This window comes from Capsicum annuum, chromosome 5 (assembly GCF_002878395.1).
Source record: "Capsicum annuum cultivar UCD-10X-F1 chromosome 5, UCD10Xv1.1, whole genome shotgun sequence".
In the NCBI taxonomy this organism is placed as follows: Eukaryota; Viridiplantae; Streptophyta; class Magnoliopsida; order Solanales; family Solanaceae; genus Capsicum; species Capsicum annuum.
In genome coordinates this window covers 322,803-342,170 of record NC_061115.1, presented here as the reverse complement: position 1 = coordinate 342,170, position 19,368 = coordinate 322,803, and the positions used below count along the sequence as shown (strand labels likewise).

The 19,368-nt window shown below is 35.7% G+C and overlaps 1 long non-coding RNA gene across 1 annotated transcript; it reads left to right on the top strand.

The window, feature by feature from the left end:
* Positions 1 to 15,099: 15,099 nt before the first annotated feature.
* Positions 15,100 to 16,054, top strand: LOC124898648. Its single transcript, XR_007055367.1, has 2 exons — positions 15,100 to 15,507; positions 15,853 to 16,054. It is a non-coding gene; the product is annotated as an uncharacterized LOC124898648 (long non-coding RNA).
* Positions 16,055 to 19,368: the final 3,314 nt, after the last annotated feature.

Here is a 19,368-nt window from a genome sequence, read left to right as displayed (position 1 = left end):
TCACAACTAACTATGACATATAACAAAGATTTACCTCAATATTCCTTCATCCTTTAGCCTTAGATAGAAAAGCATAAATAATCTTTCTTAATAAGGGTCATCAACCCTATATCTAAACCATTGCTTATCCATTATCATCACTACTATCTTAACATAATAAGAGAACACTGAAGAGCTAACGCATAAGGACCTGAAGTACAAAAGAATACTATACATAGCTTTGACACTTAACTGAGGCTTGAGGAATAGAGTGTCATAGGCATGGATTCATTAAAGAGATCTAAACTGAGGACATACATGGTAAAATACGAATTTCACTAGTATCATGAATTTCTGAGGGATAATCATACTCTGAAACATGAGTTCATACTTATCATAAGCTATTCAACATAAGACTGGAGTTCATAGATTCATGAGGGATACTCGAATCACAGAGTAAAGCTATTACTTACTTAATAGAAGCTAAGAATAGACTTGAATACGCATGAAGTGTATAGGCATTGGCCTTTGGAATGGATCTATCATTTAAGACATAAATTAGGCGTGACAATGACTGAAATACAAGGAACACTCTAGCATAATATAATGACTCGGGACTACCCCCTAGTCGTCATACGGTGCTTACGACCCCGAAGGGCTACAAGCTAACCCATGAATGATATGTATTGTGAGCACTAAATAATAGTACTGAAATAAATATGGAATAATAGGTTGAAATGCCATAAGGTTTAAAACATCTAAAATACTGATAAAATATAACATCTGTGATAATATCTATAAAACTAAATACTGACTTAAACTAGTTTGAAAAACCTCTAATTGAAACTGTCTAAAAGTGGATTTGATGGGACTATCCCCAACTAACTCCATCTTCTAAAATACTGAGTCTACTGAGATAATGTAATAAAAAACTGTCCTCGAATGATGAGAACTACTGCTAAATATGTTGCTGCTAGCTAAATCTAAATCTACTACACGTGGTGGGAACCTGAGTGTCCGAACCTATGATATGAAACATCATAGTGCATAAAATTATGCGTCAGTACGTGGGAATGTACTGGTATGCTAGATGAGGTAAGGCTGAATGCAAGGGTTTATATGCATGAACAATAACTGATTAAATGATATAGAGTAACTGAATATAAGAGTATGTGTACAACTATAACTGAGCTTTTCTAAAGCTAAGTACAGAGTTCCAATAACTGTATAACTGATATCTGAAATTATTGATAATTGAATTACTGATACTGATTGACTATGTCTGACAGTCCTAATTCTTTAAAACTGAGATGAGTTCTAAACTGAAGACAGAAACTAAAACTGTGGGAGGTAATCATCTAACCGATATGCCCCAAATAAGAGAAGATAACTGAGCTGGGGTCCAATTTGTAACTCCAACTAGAAGGGTGTCAGTGTTGTGCCACGGGAAAAGGCAACTGTTGTGGAGTCATTCCTAACTAATGGGTAACCCCTGAGATCAGTCCTAATCCAGCGGGTGATCCCTGAGTATGTCAGTCCTATCTAATGGGTGACATCTCATAACCTAAGCAGGATACATAGTTTTGGAGCTTAGGGATTGCGTCTAGGGACCCATACTAACTAACGAGTGTGCCCCCATCCTTAGGCTCACTCGGTGCTGAATCCTACTCCCAACTAAAAGACACTGAACTATGTATATTGAATTGGGCTGGACTGATATTAAAATTACTAAGTTTTCCTAAGTTTTGTAACTAACTGAATTCTATTGAGTTCTGTAATGAACCGAGAGTACAACTGATCATGACGTGAATGATACTATTCTACAACTAACACTGGCTCTAGATAAATAGCTAAATTGACGGGTATTAAATACCCCCAGGACTCGATAGCATGAAAAGTAAAGCAAAACATCATCTTGAATGACATAACAATGTTCACTTGGTCATAATTCATTATAGAGACATTTCATCAAACACTTGTAATGTATTAACTTGTACATGAATGAGGATTACATGTTAGCATGCTATAATGACATTATTTCATTCTCATAGACAATTTATCAAACACATGGGAAGCATACTTGGTTTATTAAATAATAAACAGTTAGGGTTATCATGGATACAACAATCAACTTGCAAATTCATGGACTATAACATAGGTATTACTCAATTCAACATACATGCTATACAACTTCGTGGAATCTACCATTAATCATGGATTGAAACTCAATAAATGTCAAAACATGAACACAATCCAATTTCATACATATAAATCATGAATCATAATACTTGAAGCTTTAAAAATGGATTCTTTGACTCTATGGGTGGAAGGGACCCATAGATGGACATCTAACATACCTTAATTTGAGAGATTCTTAAAGTTCTTGAAGAAATTATTGGGATGGACCTTGATTCTAGAGAGCTAGGGTTTGTTTTCTTGAGAAAGAACTACCTTTTGATTTTGGTAAAAAGTGAATAATGAGGGGTTTTACACATTTTTAGGGATTAAATCTCACATCTGGGCAGAATAAAATCATGGGAAAATACCGTTTTAACCCAGGGCGCAACTTTAATTTTTTGTGAAATTTTCCTGATCTGGACCCCTGGCGCGACGTGCCACTATCACGCTATGCCATTAGAAAATGATGATAGGGAAATTGCATGGTGGTGCGACACAGTACAATCATGTTACCACCTTGGACGCGACCTGGAAGCTCACTACAACGTGGTGGTATCACATTGGAACACTAGAAAAGGACAATTCTAAAATTAAGCTTTGGCGCGAAGCGCCAATATCGTAGAAGCTCACTGGTTTTTGACAATTGCCATTTTGGTTGGATCCATAACGCGATGATGTCTCAGGTGGTACACTATCTTACTAAAATGGCTCTAACTCTTTGCTCGGGTGTTTGATTTGGGCAAATTTGGTATCGTTGGAAAGCTTATTCAATTTCCCACAAAACAAAAAGTAAAAATCTTGAAGATTCCACATGTATAAAAGTGCACTTATTCTTAAAGAAAGTCTTTGACATTTTTGGGATGAATTTAAGATGGGTAAAAGTATGAGGTATTACAAGTATAAAGGGATCACTATCTTATTGCAACTCTTATTGACATGTATCACGATGACATTCTCAAAACTTGATTTGGTTCATTGTTCTATCATCTCCCCCTTAGCTTTAAGCCATCATTGTAAGTTTGTGGAATCCTTTACTAAACTCCAAACTAGACTACAATCAAGGTACTCTAGAGTCTGGGATATAACAATACACGTAAGTAATAAACTTAATCGAAACGACTACACCTGAAAGTGTAAACCCCACTGCTAGTACTTCCTTCTGCGATACAACTCTATCTTTCTATATCCCCAATAGTCATCATCTAGTACTTGAACACTTACTTAGAATCTTTATGAGTATCACCATATCTGGAGCGCACACCATCTAGAGCTTCAACTCTTATTTCTATTAGCTCAATCTTCAAAGATTCAAACTTTGGTTCAAACACTTAACATGGATATCCCCAAACCTTTAATGAACTATACTACTTCCGCCATAGCTACTAATATCACATCTCTAAACTTTTATCCTTACCTAAACCATGAGAAATAAAATCATTCAAAAAGGTTCAACATTATCTATCCATATCTCCTTAACTTAGCTATTAAGAACACCATATACTATATAACTAGCCCCCTTCCACTTAACAACTCGAGGGTACTACTAACAAAATACAACACTTAATAACCTTAAAAAATAATGCAACCCCATATCACCTTTGGCACACCTCTACATCATACTTAATTACGAATAACTGAACGTTAACTCTTGCATACACTATTCAAGGCTACTATATCAATTCCATATAACTAACATCACTAACCAAGAAATCATTATTCCCACCTTAATGATCATCCTCTACTATTCAAACTTAATGTCTAGTTCTAAACATGATTTACAATCTAACCTCACATACTATTCTCACTTGGATGCTATAAAATAAAGCATCAAGAAACACTAGTCCACTAAAACCTTATAATAATGATATTTTATCATACTCCTATGATATACCTTATTAAAATCCATTAGCTCATCCTCTTACACATTACTAACATTTACCCATTTATACCCTAAATTACTTTCATAGCTCTATAAGTTTCAACTAAATCCCTTTTGCAACCTCAAACAAAGCCTGATTAAATATACTCAACAATCAAATGCTTTCATTAATAACCTATACTTTTCTAACACTAAAAATACCATCCATAACTCTTTTAATACCTCAAGCAAACCACAATTCACCTTAAGTTGTAACTTCTTCTCTACCTTCTACTAACTAACACACAAGGACATATCACCTCACTACTAACTCGATCATATAAAAAATCATCTATATAAATCCGATCAGTCACCACTACAATCTTTCTTATCACAACACTTCTATACCCATACTTTCAACTATAAAAAGGTTCTACTACTTATAAATCATAACACTTTAGGTGTGAATATCTTTTGAATAAAAACTCTATTTAACAATCTAAGTTCATACTATCTTCTCTTATAAGCACTATCTGTATTGAAGGGTTAATGAGGAATCTGAATACATATCTTACTCTTTCTTAACTAAATAACTCATATGGATGAGGATATAAGCTTTTAACTGAAGGAACTTGTAACACACTAGCGAGCTCTTCTTAAGACCCTTGTGTGAGTTCTAAAGTCATTGATTGTAAATATGAGAGCATTATCTTGGGAGGAATTGGAACTTGCTAATCATGTTATCTCAAGAATATAACATAGATGGAGAAGGATGGATTAACACACGAATCGATAGAAGTTTCTAAAGGAACAACTTTACAGCACGATCTAAAGTATGAAAGAAAGGAAACTCTTCTAAAATGCCCTGTAGACTCTCGAAGAAAAGTATAGACGTCTCCGTACCATTCCGCAAGACTCTACTAGACACGGCTTCATAGAAAAACTAGGACACTTGAACTCTAGGCTCTGATGCCAAGTTTGTAACAACCCGAGACTACCCCCTAGTCGTCATACGGTGCTTAGGACCACAAGGGATCCCAGGCTAACCCTTGTACTGGAATACTATTATGCAACTGATTTAAATATGTATAAAATGACTAAGTTTACTGTGCAAAAATATAATCATGATGAAATGTGGGAATAATACAATACTAATAAAATTTTACATTCGAATAAAATTAAAGAATAGGACTAAAATTACATGACTGGCACCGACTGACATTTGTGAAGCTTCTACTATAGTGACTAGAGATATTTAGGATGTGAATTCAACTACCACTAATCAATACATATGTGTAAAAAAGTAAAGTACATAAATAACATCTAACTTAAATCCCCAAAGTAGGAGGACTCATCATCTACTGGCTGGAATCTGCAATTGTCTGATCGTGATATATGGACTTTAATTAAATTGGTACCAACATTATTAAATAATGTAGCACATAAATGTATATGTGGATTAGTACTTTTGGAATTTACTGAGCATCTGGGGGTGAATACATAAGTAAAACAGTAACTCAATTGTTCATATAACTTGTAAAGAATGCATGCTCAGTGTAAATGACTCACATTGGCTTGAATAACTGAAAGCTAAAAATCATAAATCATGAATTTTAAAGCATATTGTATAAATCTTGTGAGCCATAACACTTAGTTCTAAACGTTGTACTTTTACTCTTTCTGATAATGAACAGAGTGGGACTGAAGTTAAGTTTGATTTTAAATTATGCAGGCTGAGTGTAAAAGGACTCACCTCTGTATCTGTAAACTGAAATCTAAAATCTTATTGCTAATGACTTATGTAAAACAATATCTGAATAAAATAGTGAGCCTTTACACTTGGTTTCTAAAAGTTGTTCTATTATTCCATTTTAGGACTTAGGCATAGGGAGGTCCTTCAAACTGACATACACCATGTAAGCTATCATGATGTCCAATGTCAGGTTCCCTAAGGGGAAAACCTCTAATTGGGGAAAAGTGTCATACTCTTGCCAAGAAGTATAACCTGTGCTAAGTGATCACAATCTGTATCTGCATCCATATAAATAGTAATAATCTGAACCTACATTGGCTCGTAATTCTAGGGCATATGAACTGAGACACATACCCAACTCGGTGCTAAATTTAAATACCCAACACTTTTCCTAGCTAATTTCATCTTAAGAATGTCTAGTATTAGCTTCTAAATTGAATGATGGTTATTCCATGAGGAATTATCAAGATTTTCACTTTTTGTCATGTGGAAATTCAATAAGCTTTCCATCTATATAAGATTTGCCCAAATCCGATAACCGAGCCAGAAGTTACGACTATTTCAAGTTCCCATCGTAAAATAAAGCCATATTAGTTAGTGGCACGCCACGCCACAAGAGGAAATGGCATTTGGCAAGTTCCAGTAGGGGTCAGCGATTATGGCACATTACGCCAGGGCCCAAATTCAGAATTGTCCTTTTCCAGTGTCTTAGAATGATTTCCTCCGCGTCGCGCCAAAGTTTCAAGTCGCAAAAGAAGGGGCAACGCGATGGCTCCGCCTCGTGCCTTCCCTCAGTTTCCCAATTGTCAAATTCCAGTGACATGGCACGATAGTGCCGTGTCGCGCCAGGGATTTAGTTCGGAAAAATTTTATTGAAATTAAATGACTCATCCAGGGTTAAAAGGGTCAACTTCCCACCCTTATTTAAGCCCTTTAACACATGATTCAGCCACTTTTCACCAAAAATACACTCTCTTCTCATAAAAATCTCTCAAGAAGAAGCTAGGGTTTTCATAGAAGATCCAATTCCAAGAAATTTTCACCATCAATCATCACGAAATCATGAACTAGGGTGTGCATAGTGTTTATTCATGGACTCCCCAAGAATCCCTTTTCTAAATTCAAGTTATGGATTTTTTTATGAATTTCATGATTTAACTGCTCTTGTTCATGTTGATAATGAGTTTGAATTGTATTCCATGAATGAGTGCTAAATTCTATATGTGTTGATTTGTATAGGTATAGATTCATGAAATCCTATGACTAAATCCCTGAATGATTAAATTGGAATTGAATCATGACAATTAATTGTTGTATGATGTTGTTTACACATTCTAAGCCTTCCATGTGTTTGATTAAATGCCTAGATGAAGGAAAAGTGTCTAATTAGCATGATATCATAAAATTCCAATGTATGTACATGCTTATGCCTATCACATGTTTGATGAAATTCTTCAGTAAATATATTATGATGATTATTATGTGTTCAAGCAAGTCATTATTTGTCCATTTCCTTCTATCGAGTCCTGGGGATACTTGTACCCGAAACATTAGTTGTGTGCCTAGAGCCATGCCATGTCTTCACGATACTCTCAGTCAAGATATGAATCCTTAGACTTCAGACAGTCTTATGACTTAGGAAATTCTCCATGATATCATGAACTCAGTCAGTCGTTAGATATCAGTAGTATTCTGTCAGTCAATAGAATTTAGTGATTCAGCTCACGTTCAGTTAAGAAAATCATGTTCAGTGTCCATTCAGATGAGAGTAGAAATTAGCACTGAGTGAACCCAAGGATAGGGACACACACTATCAAATGAGGGTGTGATTCTTACAGTCATCCTTGCATTCCAAAACTATATAGCCAGCATAGGTTGAGATATCAATACTGTCGATGAGGGTTGATGAGGTAGATAAACACTGTCCTATAAGGACCTTACCATTCTCATACAGGGGACACTATCAGATGAAGGTCACCCACAGCTTGTCCTTACTAGTGGTGCAGTATTGACACCCTTGCAATTGGGGTTACAGATTGGACCCCAACTCAGTCATAATGACGTATCAGGGGCATGTCGATTAGATAACTACTTCCCACAGTTTCATGTTACAAAATCAGGACTTTCAGATACAGTCAATCAATCTCGGTAATAGAACTTAAATAATTTTTTAGATTTCAAGACTATCAGAGACAGTCAACTCAGATACAGTAAGAAACTCAGATAGCTCAATCAAATTCAGGACTGTCAGATACAGTCACTCATATTATCAGTTATATTCAAATTCAGTAATTATGTTATCATAGTATTAGTGTCAATTGTTATGTATTATGCATGTATTCTCATGCTCATGATAGTTAGTCAGTTATTATTATTGTTCATGCATATGAACTCTATGCCTTCAGCCTATCTCATATGCATACCAGTATATTCAAAGTACTGACGTATTTGTCCTGTTGTGTGTTATACCATAGGTTTAGAGACACTATTTCCAGATCTGTAGTAGATTCCAGTTTCAGCTGTCAGAGTTAGAAGTGAGTCCTTAGCATTCGAGGATATGATTATTTCTCTATTATCTCATTAATTAGTTTATTAGTTGGAGTTAGTTGGGGACATATCCCATCAACTCCTTACTCAGATAGTTCAGTCAATTAGAGGCTTTCTTTACTATCATGTTTCAGACATTAGTATTTTTAGTTTTATTTTGGGTATTTTACTACCCCACACAGATGTTATGTTATTCAAATTATGTTCAGTTTAGAACCTTACGACCTTTTAGTTCATGTTTCCACATTATTCATTATTTTATGTAATATATAGGTACAGATATCAATCATGGGTTAGATTATGGTCCTTCGAGGTCATGAGCACCGTGTAGCGTTCTGGGTTTCAGATTTGAGGGGTTAAAAACTTGGTATTAGAGCCTAAGGTTCAATAGATTCCTAGAAAGTCTGAAAGCCACATCTAGTAGAGTCTTGTGCATGGGTGTCCTGTGCGCCACATTTATGTACAGGAGGCTATAAGATGTTTTCAAAATAGTTTCCCCTCTTTTAGTATTCATGTCCTGCCAGTGAGTATAATCTCAAGTCAATCTCTCAGTCCAATCTATTTCTCTATTTCTTCTATAGAATATGCCTCCTAAAATAAGAAATGGAAATTTGTCAGCCCCTCATCCCAAAGATCATTTAGGCGATCATGTTTCTTATGTGGAGTTCAGGGCCGCATTCACTACTCTTTGTCAGTCAGTTTTCGCTCAAAATAAATGTCCAGCAGTTATTTTGGCCAACCAGTGGCCAATTCAGCCACAGTTAGGATTTGGGACTCCACCTGAATGAATCCTCTGTCCTTCCTCGGGTATAAGGTAGATAAGGACTCTCAGGAATTCCTATATTAGGTGCAAAAGGTTACAGACATAATGGGGGTACGTCTAGTGAGAGTACTGAGCTAGATACATATCAGTTGCAAGATATGGCTCATACTTGGTTCCAATAGTAGAAGTCAAAGAGGTCAGATGATGCAGGTCCTATAGAATGGGAGGAGTTTGTCACTGCATTCTTAGAAAGATTCTTTCCCCAACAGCTTAGAGAGGCTAACGTGCTAGAATTCATTAACCTCAGGTAGGGCAATATGACGGTGAAAGAGTATTCTCTTAAGTTTACGCAATTAGCCAAATATGCCCCTCTTGTGGTTGCAGATAGCAGAGCCAAGATGAGTAAGTTCGCTTCAGGGGTAAATGATAGCATGTTAAATGAGTGCAGATCTACTATAATGAACAGTGACATGTCTTTAGCTATGCTTATGACTCATACTCAGCAGATAGAGGAGTAGAAGATTAAGCAGAGGGAGAAGCAGAATAAGAGAGCGAAGACAGGTATTTTCAACTTTGCTCAGCCTAAATTAGAAAAAGGAAACTGTTCCCAATTTTGTCCTAAGTCATCAGTTCCATCCCCTTCTTCAGCCAGTGCTCCAATTCCTAAGTTCAGGAAGGGTAATAGAGATAAAGCGCTAGGCTCTAAGTCCCAGGGTAGTGTTAGCAATGCCCGCACATATCCTCTTTGCCAAACTTGTGGCAAGCACCATCAAGGTATTTACAGAGCTGGCAATGGTATTTTCTTCGGATGTGGCAAGCCAGGCCACAGAGTTAGAGACTGTCCTCAGCCAGGTCCTCAGGGTCAACAGAATCGCTTCTCAGCTCAGTCCAGTCACCAAAATAAGTAGGGTGTCACCACCAGTACTACTAGTGGGCAACCCCTAAATCATCTCTATTCTTCAGTCCTGATAAGATCAAGAAAATTCTCCTGATGTGGTTACCGGTACGTTATAGATCTTTCATGTGCATGTTTACGCTTTGCTAGATCCAGGAGCTTCTTTATCTTTTGTTACTCCTTATATAGCAGTCGATTTCAAAATTAGTCCCTAAATCCTAGCAGATCCCTTTTCAATCTCTACCCCAGCGAGTAAAACCATCATAGCCCAATGGGTATACAGGAACTACCCGATTGTGATATTTCAGAAAGTCACTTCAGCAGACTTAGTCAAATTAAAGATAACTGATTTTGATGTCATTCTCAGCATTGATTGGCTTCATTCCTGATATGCCATAGTCTACTATAGAAACAGAATAGTCCATTTTTAGTTTCCGAATAAACCTATCCTTTAGTGGAAGGGTAGTATTTCAGCGTTCAGAGGTCAACTTGTTTCCTACCTTTGGGCACAGAAAATGATATCTAAAGGATGTGTCTATCATCTTGTTCAATTTAAAATGTTCAAGCCCCTCCTAAAAAATGAGATTTTACTTTTGTTCAGGACCCTCCTAAAAAATGGAATTTTACTTTCTTTTCAGGACCCTCCTGAAAAATGGGATTTTACTTTATGTTTATGACTCTCTTGAAAAATGGGATTTTACTTTCTGTTCAGGTCCCTCCTAAAAAATGGGACTTCACTTTATGATTAGGACCCTCCTGAAAAATGGGATTTTATTTTTTATTCAGGACGCTCCTGAAAAATGGGATTTCACTTTCTATTCAGGACCCTCCTGAAAAAAGAGATTTTACTTTCTGTTCAGGACCCTCCTAAAAAATGGGACTTCACTTTATGTTCAGGACCCTCCTGAAAAATGCAACTTTATTTTCTATTCAAGACGCTCCTGAAAAATGGGATTTCACTTTCTGTTCAGGACACTCCTGAAAAAAGAGATTTCTATTTTTGTTCAGGACCCTCCTGAAAAAGGGGATATCACTTTCTGTTCAGGACCCTCCTGAAAAATGGGATTTTACTTTCTGTTCAGGACCCTCCAGAAAAATAGGATTTTACTTTTGTTCAGGATCCTCCTAGAAAATGAGACTTTACTTTCAGTCCAGGACCCTCCTAGAAAATGGAATTTTACTTTTTGTTCAGGACCCTCCCAGAAAATAGGACTTTACTTTCTATTTAGGACTCTCCTGAAAAATTGGACTTTACTTTCTGTTCAGGACCCTCCTGAAAAACAGAATTTTGCTTTCTGTTCAGGACCCTCTAGGAAAATAGGATTTTACTTTTGTTCAGGACCCTCCTAAAAAATGGGATTTTACTTTCTGTTCAAGACTCTCCAAAAAATGGGACTTTACTTTCTGTTCAGGACCCTCCTGAAAAATGGAATTTTGCTTTCTGTTCAGGACCCTTCAGGAAAATGGGATTTTACTTTTGTTCAGGACCCTCCTGAAAAATGGGATTATACTTTCTGTTCAGAACCCTCCAGAAAAATGAGATTTCACTTTATGTTCAGGACCCTCCATAAAAATGAGATTTTACTTTTTGTTCAGGACCCACCTTAAAAATGAGATTTTACTTTATGTTCAGGACCCTCCTGAAAAATAGTATTTTACTTTCTGTTCAGGACCCTCCTGAAAAATAAGATTTCACTTTCTGTTCAGGACCCTCCTGAAAAATGAGATTTTACTTTGGTTCAGGACCCTCCGAAAAAATGAGATTTAACATTTGTTCATCACCCTCCTGAAAAATAGGATTTTACTTTCTGTTCAAGACCCTTCTGAAAAATGAGATTTTACTTTCTGTTCAGGACCCTCCTGAAAAATGGGATTTTACATTCTGTTTAGTACCCTCCTAAAAAATGGGATTTAAGTTTCTATTCAGGACCCTCCTAAAAAATAGGATTTTACTTTCTGTTCAAAACCTTCCTCAAAAATGGAATTTTACTTTATATTCAGAACCCTCCTAAAAAATGGGACTTTACTTTCTATTTAGGACCCTCCTGAAAAATGAGACTTTACTTTCTGTTCAAGACCCACCTGAAAAATGGGATTTTACTTTATGTTCAAGCCCCTCCTAAAAAATGAGATTTTACTTTTGTTTAGGACCCTCCTAAAAAATGGAATTTTAATTTCTTTTCAGGACCCTCCTGAAAAACGGGATTTCACTTTATGTTCACGTTCCTCTTGAAAAATGGGATTTTACTTTCTGTTCAGGACCCTCCTGAAAAAAGGGACTTCACTTTATGTTTAGGACCCTTCTGAAAAATGGAATTTTATTTTTTATTCAGGACGCTCCTGAAAAATGGGATTTCACTTTCTGTTCAGGACCCTCCTGAAAAATGGGATTTCACTTTATGTTCAGGACCCTCCTGAAAAATGAGATTTTACTTCCTATTCAGAACACTCCTAAAAAATGGGACTTCACTTTATGTTCAGGACGCTCCTGAAAAATACAATTTTATTTTCTATTCAAGACGCTCCTGAAAAAAGGATTTCACTTTCTGCTCAGGACCCTCCTGAAAAAGGGGATTTCACTTTCTGTTCAGGACCCTTCTGGAAAATGAGATTTTACTTTCTGTTCAGGACCCTCCAGAAAAATAGGATTTTACTTTTGTTCAGGACCCTCCTAGAAAATAAAACTTTAGTTTCAGTCCAGGACCCTCCTAGAAAATGGTATTTTACATTTTGTTCAGGACCCTCCTAGAAAATAGGACTTTACTTTAGATTTAGGACTCTCCTGAAAAATCGAACTTTACTTTCTATTCAGGACCCATCTAAAAAATGGGATTTTACTTTTGTTCAGGACTCTCCTAAAAAATGAGACTTTACTTTCTGTCCAGGATCCTCCTGAAAAATGGGACTTTAGTTTTTGTTCAGGACCCTCCTGAAAAATGGAATTTTGCTTTCTTTTCAGGACCCTTCAGGAAAATGGGATTTTACTTTTGTTTAGGACCCTCCTGAAAAATGAGAATTTACTTTCTGTTCAGGACCCTCCTACAAATGGAATTTTACTTTATGATCAGGACCCTCCTGAAAAATATGATTTTACTTTTGTTCAGGACCCTCCTGAAAAATGAGACTTTACTTTCTGTTTAGGATCATCCTAGAAAATGGGTTTTTACTTTTAGTTCAAGACCCTCCTGAAAATGGGATTTTACTTTTGTTTAGGACTCTCCTGAAAAATGGAATTTTACTTTTGTTCAGGACCCTCCTAAAAAATGGGATTTTACTTTCTGTTCAGGACCCTTCTGAAAAATGAGATTTCACTTTATGTTCAGGGCCCTCCTGAAAATTTAGATTATACTTTCTGTTCAGGACCCTCCTGAAAAATAAGATTTAAGTTTCTATCCAGGACCCTCCTGGAAAATGGAATTTTACTTTCTGTTCAGGACCCTTCCAAAAAATGAAATTTTACTTTCTGTTGAGGACCTCCTGAAAAATGGGATTTTAGTTTCTATTTAGGACCCTCCTAAAAAATGGGATTTTACTATCTGTTCAGGACCCTTCTGAAAAATGAGATTTTACTTTTGTTCAGGACCCTCCTAAAAAATGAGATTTTACTTTTGTTCAAAACCCTCCTGAAAAATGGTATGTTACTTTTGCTCAGGACCCTCCTAAAAAATGGGATTTTACTTTCTGTTCAGGACCCTCCTGAATAATGAGATTTCACTTTATGTTCAGGACCCTCCTGAAAAATTAGATTTTACTTTCTGTTCAGGACCCTCTTGAAAAATGGGATTTCACTTTATGTTCAAGACCCTCCAGAAAATGGAATTTTATTTTCTGTTCTGGACCCTCCTGAAAAATAGGATTTTACTTTATGCTCAGGATCCTTCTAAAAAATTTGATTTTACTTTCTGTTCAGGACCCTCCTGAAAAATGGGATTTCACTTTATGTTCAGAACCCTTCTGAAAAATGGGATTTCACTTTCTGTTCAGGATCCTCCTGAAAAATGGGATTTTACTTTTGTTCAGGACCCTCCTGAAAAATGGAATTTTACTTTCTATTTGGATCCCTCCTGAAAAATAGGACCACGCTTTCAAAAATGAAATACTGCCTTATATAATCTTTGTGTGGGATAGTTTTAGTTTTAGTTTTGATTTTGATTAATTTTCATTCTAGTTTTGATTTTGATTTCAGGAGCTCGCCTGATGAATAGGGTGATGAAATTGAAAGTCAGGAGCCCGCCTGAAGAATAGGGTAATAAAATTGAAGGTCAGGAGTCCGCCTGAATAACAGGGTGATGAAATTGAAAGTTGATGAAACTGAAAATCATGATCCCGCCTGAAGAGCAGGCAAATAAGTTGAAAGTCAACAGATTTAAAAATAGCAAGTCAGGAGCGCACCTGGAGAACAGGGTGAAGAAACTGAAAGCAGTGAATAAGTCGAGAAAATTACAAGTCAGGAGCCCGCCTGAGGAACAGGGTGATGAAATGGCAAGTCAGAAGCCCGCCCGAAGCACAGGACGAATAAATAGAAAGTTAAGCAACAAGGTGAAGCAATTGAAGACCAAGAAACAAGTGATGGAATTGCAAGTCTGGAGCCCGCCTGAAGAATAGGGTGATGAAACTTAAGTCAAGAGTCCAATAGAAGCTGTAGAGATAGGATTTTGTAATTTCATTTATGTTTTAACTTGTAATTTTCATTTTGATGTAATGACAGAGCCGCAGAACGGAACCTCAATGGAACCTCACTCGACTCTCCACCTCGGTATAGTCCATTTCCTTCTAATCCTGTGAGATGTGTGTCAATTGATTCCTTCATAACTTGGGTAGGTAGGATATCCTAAGTCAAGATCCGTTTGCTCTTCTTCCTGCTGTTTCTTTCCTTAAATAATGGTCAAATGAAAATTTGGTCTCGCCGTTTACTTCTTTGTCTGAAAACACTTCGTGTTTACATTCAAAGGGGGCATGATGTAGACACCTAATTTTGTCCCTACCCAATATCACTTCTACTCATTTTTACCTTATCCTACAATGTACCCTCAACTATGTAATAATCCCTCCACAAAATGACAAAAATAACAACCCCTAACTAATTTTATCTTATCCTAACAATCTACCCAATCAAAATAGGACACCTCACCCCTACCCCACATGACCCCCCATTACATTTTGTTTCCATTCTTGGAATTGAAATATATACAGAGATAAAAAAAAGGAATTAAAAAGGGAGGAGGGACCCACTCTATTTTTCCCAAGATTTCATTCTCTTTTCCATTCTCGGATTCATTTTGAATACAAAAATAGAGAAGAACAGAGAAGAGGCACTCATAGGGAAGCCATCATCTTCATATATCTACAAACATACAACACATACAATTTCCATTAAAAATACATACGCAGACAACTTGGGGGGAGGGGGTTCTTGATTCTTTTCCATTTTGGGTTCCCAACAGACACGCACAGATCTGGCGAACACATACATTGAGCGAGAAATCAAGAATGAAGAGGATTTGAGAGATTGGTTATCTTTCTTTGGAATTCTGGTAAAATCTCATCGGAATTGATTTTTAACTCTTCATTTCAATCGGTTCAGTCCCAGAATCCAAAATATCCTCGTTTTCTTAGATTTCTAGGTAGACCTGGTTGTAAAACACTAAAATTCGATGAAAGCATGAACCAGCAGTGGATTTTTACTAAAATCAGCCCTATTTTTAACCCATTTTTGTGATAGTTTCACGTACGGGTTGTGTTCTGCTGTGTTTCTTGATTTGGGTTAATCGTACTTCGTTACTGGTTTGAAATTTAGGGTCCCATTTTTCTCGATCTATTCTTCGTGATCAGTTTTAGGCTTTAATTTCTTGATTACCGAGTTGGATTCTGGTTCGTAGTTGTGGTATTCTTCAAGGCTGATTCAGGGTTCTTCAGCACGCAGATTTGCCTTTTTGATTGACTGGTATTTGAAATAAAATCATCGTTGAGGTCCATTTCTACTCTTTTCCTCTTTTATTTCATTGTTGATAGAATATGATATATTGGATGGAATTTTGTGTGTTGTTTGATCTTGATTAGTAATGAATTGTTATTTTGATATTGTCTTGTTGCTTAATTTCGTTGAAAAGAGATTGTAGATTGTTGAAAAATAGAAATTGTGAATTGTGGAAATTTGGTGTTAAAAGAAAATTTGGGGCGGAATTGAGAAATTGATAAAAAAACAAGTGTTAATTTATTTTTTATTCATTGATGTTGATGAATTCGGTAGTATCATGATAAGACCGTCAAAAGCGTAGGCAAATAGTAGGCTTGGGTAGGAAAATTTAGAACTCGTGGATTGTTGAATGTTGAAAATGTCTATTGAATGGCTTGGTTTTATGGTTTTTGGATCAAATGTATCATTTGGCCTGGGAATGCCCCCGAGATATTTGTGCTTATTCATCGGGGAATGCCCCGAGGCATTTTGTACTCGGAGGACGTTCGTGACGAAGTTCCGAGGCATCGGGTAAAGCATTGGAGCGCAGTTTAGGACTAGTGTAGGTTAGCGTAGGTTTACATTTTTGCATTTTTTATTTCGGGTTGTAATAATTGGACTGGACATTATATTTTTGGATTTGTTTTGTTTGTTTGTTTGATAGATTTTTTTTGTGTGGTTTATATATTCATAGTGTCAAATTAGCCGATATGCTCCACCAAGCGACCGTGGTCAAATCACGGGATCGAAGGGTGCCTAACACCTTCCCCTCAGTCAACAAAATTCCTTAGCTGGAATCTCTATTCGCAAACCAGTTTAAAGAGTCAAATTGTTTTGGAAAAGATATCCATGGGTGACTTGGCACACCCGATTTATACCAAGTGACGACTCTGAATAAAAAACGTAAACAATCCTTTTTCGAAACAAACTTTTATCTTTTATCACTTTAATAACAAAAACCCTTTCAAACTTTAATATAATCTTTTGGTTGAAAAAGGGGTGTGACAGTTATGTTTGTGGGTTGTAATTTCACTTAGTTTTGTCAATCTAGTGCAAAAACTTTATTTTTTTATTCTAGTATGTTGTTTGTGGACTAATTGTTGCTCGTCGTGGTTTAGATTTTGTTGTTTTAGTTCGATTTTATTTTCAGTTCTGTGGACAATTGCTCTAGCTATGCAAGTTTTCCTCTTTGATGTATAGTCGTATCGCTCCTAAGTGTTCCTTGACCCTTAATGTCAATGAAAAAGATGAAGTCGGTTTATAAGCCAAAAATTTCAATCCGAAGATCCCTTTGTTTGTGGCTTAATCGTTGCTTGTTGTGGTTTCGATTTTATTAATTTAACTTGGGTTCATTTTTAGTTCTTTCCAAAATTATTTTAGTTGTGAAAGTTTTCCTCTTTGATGCATCGTCGGATCGCTCTTGAGAATGTCAATGGAAAAGATGGAGTCGATTTACAAGCGAAAAATGTCAACCCAAAGATCCCTTTGTTTGTGGCTTAATCATTGCTCGTTATGGTTTCGATTTAGTTGTTTTAATTCAGTTTCATTTTTAGTTCTTTGAAAAATTGCTTTATTTCTGCAAGTTTTTCTCTTTGATGTATAGTCGGATCGCTCCTAAGTGTTCCTTGACCCTTAATGTCAATGAAAAAGATGGAGTCGGTCTACAAGCGAAAAATTTCAACCTAAAGATCCCTTTATTTGTGGATTAATCATTTCTTGTTGTGGTTTTGATTTTGTTGTTTTAATTCAGATTCATTTTTAGTTCTTTGAAAAATTGCTTTAGTTGTGCAACTTTTCCTCTTTGATGTATAGTCGGATCACTCCTAAGTGCTCCTTGAGCGAAGTTTCCTTTGAACTCTCAAAAGAGAGGAAGGAGGAGGAATAATCTTAGTCAGTTAATTTGTCTTTTCTAAGGCACTATCTAAACTCGCTTTAGAATTTGAGTTTCTTAGTCGAAAGTTTAATCTAAGCGTTTATGTTGAGCTAAATCAAAAAAATTGTGCATTTTTATGAAGTTCGCTCTAGTTCACTCTTATACTGTTAAATAACAATATGTGAATGTTTCTCTATGTGCTAAAACGTTTGTTTCAACTTTGGTGTTCTGCTTTTCTTCGTCTTTATTTTTAAGTTGTCTCTATGCCCTAAAGTGTAATTTTTCTTTTTATTTAAGTTAAAATGTGAGAATCTTTGAAATTTGTTATTACCCTCAAATTGCATATGAGTTCGGCTTGCCAAAACGATTGCATCTTGTTGCATCCTAAATGTCCATCTTTTGATTTCTTTTGGAATTTTGATCTCATTAATACATTGAAAGAGTTTGAAGCAACCATGTTTGATCTTTAGAAATTATAGTCCTTATTTCTTATTTCTTAGAAATTTCAGTCTTTATGTCTCCTTTTGGATGATTAGGAACGTTAATTTTCTAGGCTCTTATTTAACCCAAGTGATTCATTTTGATGAATGTGTTCTTACTCTATAATATTAGTTGTTAAATGAATACTCGTTGGATGGATTCTAATCTTTCTCCTTTTCTTCTTTGTTTAACATATAAAATGTTGAGTCCAAAATGGACTCTTCTCATGTGCATTTCGACAGTGGGCCAATGTGGCCCATTTCCATTTCGAGTCATCCCCTCGAGCCTATCAAACTAGCCTGATTATTGGAGAAAGAAGTTGTCACCGATGAGAGGAAATGGGGTTAAAGTCCATTTTTAAAGTAGCTAAGAGACATAAAAAGTCTCATTTCTTTTATCGCTTTATTTATCATTATCCATCTAATTACTTATTTATTCATTCATTTAGGCCTCGAAGTCAAAGTTGTAAATTAATACAGATGAAGTTGATTATGGGCCAAAAGGTCCAAAAAGATAGTTTAGGACCGGTGAAGATGGGCCGAAAGCCCAATTAGATTAGGACAGGGTTGATAGATAGAAAAATTTTAGAAATAGTAACTATAGAGCCTTAATTGTAACTTTTATTGTAACAGTTTCATAATTACAAAAATTAGCAAATTGTATTTTGTATTTAAGTAAACTGTTGCTATACATATACAACAAGATTTACTGCCCTTGTTTTACTCAAATTAGTTGAGTTAAATAAGAAATAATTATCTCATAAATTACTCTTATCTAAATTAGTAGATTTCTTTTCCAAATCAAACTCAAATATGAAGATTATTATTTCCATGATCTTCAAAATTTCAAAATATCATTCTCTTATATCTCTAACTATTTTTTCTTGTTAGTTTTTTTTATTTTTTTATCTTTTTTTTATTTTAATTTCTTTTTCTTTCCATTTTTTCTTTCCACTTTAGTTTCTCTCTTCTACTTCTCTTCTTTTTTTTTTCCTTTTTCATTTTTCATTTATTTATTTATTATTTCTTTTTTCATTTTCTTTTTTTTCCTTTTCTCATATTTTTTTTGTTTTCTTCTTTTTTTTTT